Genomic DNA, 8,444 nt, shown 5'->3' with positions numbered 1-8,444 from the left:
AGAAATTGAACCGTTAACGATAGAATCTAGGATCAGCTTGTGGGTTAATACACAAATAAAAACCTATCATCTGCAAAAAAAAACCGATTCTATCTTGCTTGGTTCAATAGATATGGACACTTATCCCTTTTAGTCGGTTAACCCCATCCACTTTGACGTATAAATTGAACTGTTAACGACAGAACCTTGTATCAGCTTGTGGATTAATATAAACATAAAAACCTAGCATCTGCAAAAACAAAATCGATTCTATCTTGCTTGGCTCAATAGATATGTACACTTATCCCTTTTAGTCGGTTAACCCCATCCACTTTGACATAGAAATTGAACCGTTAACGATAGAACCTTGTATCAGCTTGTGGATTAATATACACATAAAAACCTACCATCTGCAAAAATAAAATCGATTCTATCTTGCTTGGTTCAATAGATGTGGACACTTATCCCTTTTAATCGGTTAACCCCACCCAGTATAACGTAGAAATTGAACTGTTAACGACAGAACCTTGTATCAGCTTGTGGATTAATATAAACATAAAAACCTATCATCTGCAAAAACAAAATCGATTCTATCTTGCTTGGCTCAATAGATATGTACACTTATCCCTTTTAGTCGGTTAACCCCATCCACTTTGACATAGAAATTGAACCGTTAAAGATAGAACCTTGGATCAGCTTGTGGATTAATATACACATAAAAACCTATCATCTGCAAAACCAGAATCGATTCTATCTTGCTTGGTTCAATAGATATGGATACTTATCCCTTTTAGTCGGTTAACCCCACCCACTTTGACGTAGAAATTGAACCGTTAACGATAGAATCTAGGATCAGCTTGTGGGTTAATACACAAATAAAAACCTATCATCTGCAAAAAAAAACCGATTCTATCTTGCTTGGTTCAATAGATATGGACACTTATCCCTTTTAGTCGGTTAACCCCATCCACTTTGACGTATAAATTGAACTGTTAACGACAGAACCTTGTATCAGCTTGTGGATTAATATAAACATAAAAGCCTACCATCTGCAAAAACAAAATCGATTCTATCTTGCTTGGTTCAGTAGATATGGACACTTATCCCGTTTAGTCGGTTAACCCAACCCAGTATAACGTAGAAATTGAACCGTTGGCGATAGAACCTTGGATCAGCTTGTGGAATAATACACACATAAAAACCTACCATCTGCAAAAACAAAATCGATTCTAGCATGCTCGGTTCAATAGATATGGACACTTATCCCATTTAGTCTGTTAACCCCATACACTTTGGCGTAGAAATTGAACCGTTAAAGATAGAACCTTGTGTCAGCTTGTGGATTAATATACACATAAAAACCTATCATCTGCAAAAATAAAATCGATTCTATCTTCCTTGGTTCAATAGATATGGACACTTATCCCTTTTAGTCGGTTAACCCCATCCACTTTGACATAGAATTTGAACCGTTAGCGATAGAACCTTGTATCAGCTTGTGGATTAATATACACATAAAAACCTACCATCTGCAAAAATAAAATCGATTCTATCTTGCTTGGTTCAATAGATGTGGACACTTAATCCTTTTAGTCGGTTAACCCCACCCAGTATAACGTAGAAATTGAACTGTTAACGACAGAACCTTGTATCAGCTTGTGGATTAATATACACATAAAAGCCTACCACCTGCAAAAATAAAATCGATTCTATCTTCCTCGGTTCAATAGATATGGACACTTATCCCTTTTAGTCGGTTAACCCCACCCACTATGACGTAGAAATTGAACCACTTAAGATAGAGCCTTGGATCAGCTTGTGGATTAATATACACATAAAAACCTATCATCTGCAAAAACAAAATCGATTCTATCTTGCTTGGCTTAATAGATATGTACACTTATCCCTTTTAGTCGGTTAACCCCATCCACTTTGACATAGAAATTGAACCGTTAACGATAGAACCTTGTATCAGCTTGTGAATTAATATACACATAAAAACCTACCATCTGCAAAAATAAAATCGATTCTATCTTGCTTGGTTCAATAGATGTGGACACTTAATCCTTTTAGTCGGTTAACCCCACCCAGTATAACGTAGAAATTGAACCGTTAACGATAGAACCTGGATCAGCTTGTGGATTAATATACACATAAAAACCTATCATCTGCAAAAACAAAATCGATTCTATCTTGCTTGGTTCAATAGATATGTATACTTATCCCTTTTAGCCGGTTAACCACACCCACTATGACGTAGAAATTGAACCACTTAAGATAGAGCCTTGGATCAGCTTGTGGATTAATATATACATAAAAACCTATCATCTGCAAAAACAAAATCGATTCTATCTTGCTTGGCTTAATAGATATGTACACTTATCCCTTTTAGTCGGTTAACCCCACCCACAATAGATATGTACACTTATCCCTTTTAGTCGGTTAACCCCATCCACTTTGACATAGAAATTGAACCGTTAACGATAGAACCTTGTATCAGCTTGCGGATTAATATACACATAAAAACCTACCATCTGCAAAAATAAAATCGATTCTATCTTGCTTGGTTCAATAGATGTGGACACTTATCCCTTTTAATCGGTTAACCCCACCCAGTATAACGTAGAAATTGAACTGTTAAGGACAGAACCTTGTATCAGCTTGTGGATTAATATACACATAAAAGCCTACCACCTGCAAAAATAAAATCGATTCTATCTTCCTCGGTTCAATAGATATGGACACTTATCCCTTTTAGTCGGTTAACCCCACCCAGTATGACGTAGAAATTGAACCGTTGGTGATAGAACCTTGGATCAGCTTGTGGAATAATACACACATAAAACCTATCATCTGCAAAAATAAAATCGATTCTATCTTCTTTGGTTCAATAGATATGGACACTTATCCCTTTTAGTCGGTTAACCCCACCCACTTTGACGTAGAAATTGAACAGTTAACGATAGAACCTTGGGTCAGCTTGTGGATTAATATAAACATAAAAGCCTGCCTCCTGCAAAAATAAAATCGATTCTATCTTCCTCGGTTCAATAGATATGGACACTTATCCCTTTTAGTCGGTTAACCCCACCCAGTATGACGTAGAAATTGAACCGTTGGCGATAGAACCTTGGATCAGCTTGTGGAATAATACACACATAAAAACCTACCATCTGCAAAAATAAATTCGATTCTATCTTGCTTGGTTCAATACATATGGACGCTTATCCCTTTTAGTCGGTTAACCCCACCCACTTTGACGTAGAAATTGAACCGTTAAAGATAGAACCTTGGATCAGCTTGTGGATTAATATACACATAAAAACCTATCATCTGCAGAAACAAAATCGATTCTATCTTGCTTGGTTCAATAGATATGGACACTTATCCCTTTTAGTCGGTTAACCCCACCCAGTATGACGTAGAAATTGAACCGTTGGCGATAGAACCTTGGATCAGCTTGTGGAATAATACACACATAAAAACCTACCATCTGCAAAAATAAATTCGATTCTATCTTGCTTGGTTCAATACATATGGACGCTTATCCCTTTTAGTCGGTTAACCCCACCCACTTTGACGTAGAAATTGAACCGTTAAAGATAGAACCTTGGATCAGCTTGTGGAATAATACACACATAAAAACCTACCATCTGCAAAAACAAAATCGATTCTATCTTGCTTGGTTCAATAGATATGTATACTTATCCCTTTTAGTCGGTTAACCCCACCCAGTATGACGTAGAAATTGAACCGTTGGCGATAGAACCTTGGATCAGCTTGTGGAATAATACACACATAAAAACCTACCATCTGCAAAAATAATATCGATTCTATCTTGCTTGGTTCAATACATATGGACGCTTATCCCTTTTAGTCGGTTAACCCCACCCACTTTGACGTAGAAATTGAACCGTTAAAGATAGAACCTTGGATCAGCTTGTGGATTAATATACACATAAAAACCTATCATCTGCAGAAACAAAATCGATTCTATCTTGCTTGGTTCAATAGATATGGACACTTATCCCTTTTAGTCTGTTAACCCCATCCACTTTGTCGTAGAAATTGAACCGTTAAAGATATAACCTTGTATCAGCTTGTGGATTAATATACACATAAAATCCTACCATCTGCAAAAATAAAATCGATTCTATCTTGCTTGGTTCAATAGATATGGACACTTATCCCTTTTAGTCGGTTAACTCCACCCACTTTGACGTAGAAATTGAACCGTTAAAGATAGAACCTTGGATCAGCTTGTGCATTAATATACACATAAAAACCTATCATCTGCAGAAACAAAATCGATTCTATCTTGCTTGGTTCAATAGATATGGATACTTATCCCTTTTAGTCGGTTAACCCCACCCACTTTGGCGTAGAAATTGAACCGTTAAAGATAGAACCTTGGATCAGCTTGTGGATTAATATACACATAAAAACCTATCATCTGCAAAACCAAAATCGATTCTATCTTGCTTGGTTCAATAGATATGGATACTTATTCCTTTTAGTCGGTTAACCCCACCCACTTTGACGTAGAAATTGAACCGTTAACGATAGAATCTAGGATCAGCTTGTGGGTTAATACACAAATAAAAACCTATCATCTGCAAAAAAAAAACCGATTCTATCTTGCTTGGTTCAATAGATATGGACACTTATCCCTTTTAGTCGGTTAACCCCATCCACTTTGACGTAGAAATTGAACCGTTAACGACAGAACCTTGCATCAGCTTGTGGATTAATATACACATAAAAGCCTACCATCTGCAAAAACAAAATCGATTCTATCTTGCTTGGTTCAATAGATATGGACACTTATACCGTTTAGTCGGTTAACCCCACCCAGTATGACGTAGAAATTGAACCGTTAACGATAGAACCTGGATCAGCTTGTGGATTAATATACACATAAAAACCTATCATCTGCAAAAACAAATTCGATTCTATCTTGCTTGGCTCAATAGATATGTACACTTATCCCTTTTAGTCGGTTAACCCCACCCGCAATAGATATGTACACTTATCCCTTTTAGTCGGTTAACCCCATCCACTTTGACATAGAAATTGAACCGTTAACGATAGAACCTTGTATCAGCTTGTGGATTAATATACACAGAAAAACCTACCATCTGCAAAAATAAAATCGATTCTATCTTGCTTGGTTCAATAGATGTGGACACTTATCCCTTTTAATCGGTTAACCCCACCCAGTATGACGTAGAAATTGAACCGTTGGCGATAGAACCTTGGATCAGCTTGTGGAATAATACACACATAAAAACCTACCATCTGCAAAAACAAAATCGATTCTATCTTGCTTGGTTCAATAGATATGTATACTTATCCCTTTTAGCCGGTTAACCCCACCCACTATGACGTAGAAATTGAACCACTTAAGATAGAGCCTTGGATCAGCTTGTGGATTAATATACACATAAAAACCTATCATCTGCAAAAATAAAATCGATTCTATCTTCCTTGGTTCAATAGATATGGACACTTATCCCTTTTAGTCGGTTAACCCCACCCACTTTGACGTAGTTTTTGAACAGTTAACGATAGAACCTTGGGTCAGCTTGTGGCTTAATATACACATAAAAGCCTACCACCTGCAAAAATAAAATCGATTTTATCTTCCTCGGTTCAATAGATATGGACACTTATCCCTTTTAGTCGGTTAACCCCACCCAGTATGACGTAGAAATTGAACCGTTGGCGATAGAACTTTGGATCAGCTTGTGGAATAATACACACATAAAAACCTACCATTTGCAAAAACAAAATCGATTCTAGCATGCTCGGTTCAATAGATATGGACACTTATCCCATTTAGTCGGTTAACCCCATACACTTTGGCGTAGAAATTGAACCGTTAAAGATAGAACCTTGTGTCAGCTTGTGGATTAATATACACATAAAAACCTACCACCTGCAAAAATAAAATCGATTCTATTTTCCTTGGTTCAATAGATATGGACACTTATCCCTTTTAGTCGGTTAACCCCATCCACTTTGACATAGAATTTGAACCGTTAACGATAGAACCTTGTATCAGCTTGTGGATTAATATACACATAAAACCTACCATCTGCAAAAATAAAATCGATTCTTTTAGTCGGTTAACCCCACCCAGTGTGACGTAGAAATTGAACCGTTGGCGATAGAACCTTGGGTCAGCTTGTGGAATAATACACACATAAAAACCTACCATCTGCAAAAATAAATTCATTTCTATCTTGCTTGGTTCAATACATATGGACACTTATCCCTTTTAGTCGGTTAACCCCACCCACTTTGACGTAGAAATTGAACCGTTAACGATAGAACCTTGGGTCAGCTTGTGGATTAATATACACATAAAAGCCTACCATCTGCAAAAATAAAATCGATTCTAGCATGCTCGGTTCAATAGATATGGACACTTATCCCATTTAGTCGGTTAACCCCATACACTTTGGCGTAGAAATTGAACCGTTAGCGATAGAATCTTGGGTCATTTTGTGGATTAATACAAATATAAAAACCTACCATCTGCAAAAATAAAATCGATTCTATCTTTCTTGGTTCAATAGATGTGGACACTTATCCCTTTTAGTCGGTTAACCCCACCCAGTGTGACGTAGAAATTGAACCGTTGGCGATAGAACCTTGGGTCAGCTTGTGGAATAATACACACATAAAAACCTACCATCTGCAAAAATAAATTCGATTCTATCTTGCTTGGTTCAATAGATATGGACACTTATCCCTTTTAGTCGGTTAACCCCACCCACTTTGAGGTAGAAATTGAACTGTTAACGATAGAACCTTGTGTCAGCTTGTGGATTAATATACACATAAAAGCCTACCATCTGCAAAAACAAAATCGATTCTATCTAGCTTGGTTCAATAGATATGTACACTTATCCCTGTTAGTCGGTTAACCCCATCCACTTTGACATAGAAATTGAACCGTTAACGATAGAACCTTGTATCAGCTTGTGGATTAATACAAATATAAAAACCTACCATCTGCAAAAATAAAATCGATTCTATCTTGCTTGGTTCAATAGATGTGGACACTTATCCCTTTTAGTCGGTTAACCCCATCCACTTTGACATAGAAATTGAACCGTTAACGATAGAACCTTGTATCAGCTTGTGGATTAATATACACATAAAAACCCACCATCTGCAAAAATAAAATCGATTCTATCTTGCTTGGTTCAATAGATGTGGACACTTAATCCTTTTAGTCGGTTAACCCCACCCAGTATAACGTAGAAATTGAACCGTTAACGATAGAACCTGGATCAGCTTGTGGATTAATATACACATAAAAACCTATCATCTGCAAAAACAAAATCGATTCGATGGACACTTATCCCTTTTAGTCGGTTAACCCCACCCAGTATGACGTAGAAATTGAACCGTTGGCGATAGAACCTTGGATCAGCTTGTGGAATAATACACACATAAAACCTATCATCTGCAAAATAAAATCGATTCTATCTTCCTTGGTTCAATAGATATGGACACTTATCCCTTTTAGTCGGTTAACCCCACCCACTTTGACGTAGAAATTGAACAGTTAACGATAGAACCTTGGGTCAGCTTGTGGATTAATATAAACATAAAAGCCTGCCTCCTGCAAAAATAAAATCGATTCTATCTTCCTCGGTTCAATAGATATGGACACTTATCCCTTTTAGTCGGTTAACCCCACCCAGTATGACGTAGAAATTGAACCGTTGGCGATAGAACCTTGGATCAGCTTGTGGAATAATACACACATAAAAACCTACCATCTGCAAAAATAAATTCGATTCTATCTTGCTTGGTTCAATACATATGGACGCTTATCCCTTTTAGTCGGTTAACCCCACCCACTTTGACGTAGAAATTGAACCGTTAAAGATAGAACCTTGGATCAGCTTGTGGATTAATATACACATAAAAACCTATCATCTGCAGAAATAAAATCGATTCTATCTTGCTTGGTTCAATAGATATGGACACTTATCCCTTTTAGTCGGTTAACCCCACCCAGTATGACGTAGAAATTGAACCGTTGGCGATAGAACCTTGGATCAGCTTGTGGAGTAATACACACATAAAAACCTACCATCTGCAAAAATAAATTCGATTCTATCTTGCTTGGTTCAATACATATGGACGCTTATCCCTTTTAGTCGGTTAACCCCACCCACTTTGACGTAGAAATTGAACCGTTAAAGATAGAACCTTGGATCAGCTTGTGGAATAATACACACATAAAAACCTACCATCTGCAAAAACAAAATCGATTCTATCTTGCTTGGTTCAATAGATATGTATACTTATCCCTTTTAGTCGGTTAACCCCACCCAGTATGACGTAGAAATTGAACCGTTGGCGATAGAACCTTGGATCAGCTTGTGGAATAATACACACATAAAAACCTACCATCTGCAAAAATAAATTCGATTCTATCTTGC

This window comes from Eurosta solidaginis, unplaced genomic scaffold (assembly GCF_040869045.1).
Source record: "Eurosta solidaginis isolate ZX-2024a unplaced genomic scaffold, ASM4086904v1 ctg00001029.1, whole genome shotgun sequence".
Taxonomy (NCBI): Eukaryota; Metazoa; Arthropoda; class Insecta; order Diptera; family Tephritidae; genus Eurosta; species Eurosta solidaginis.
Note: the sequence above shows the minus strand (reverse complement) of the source record.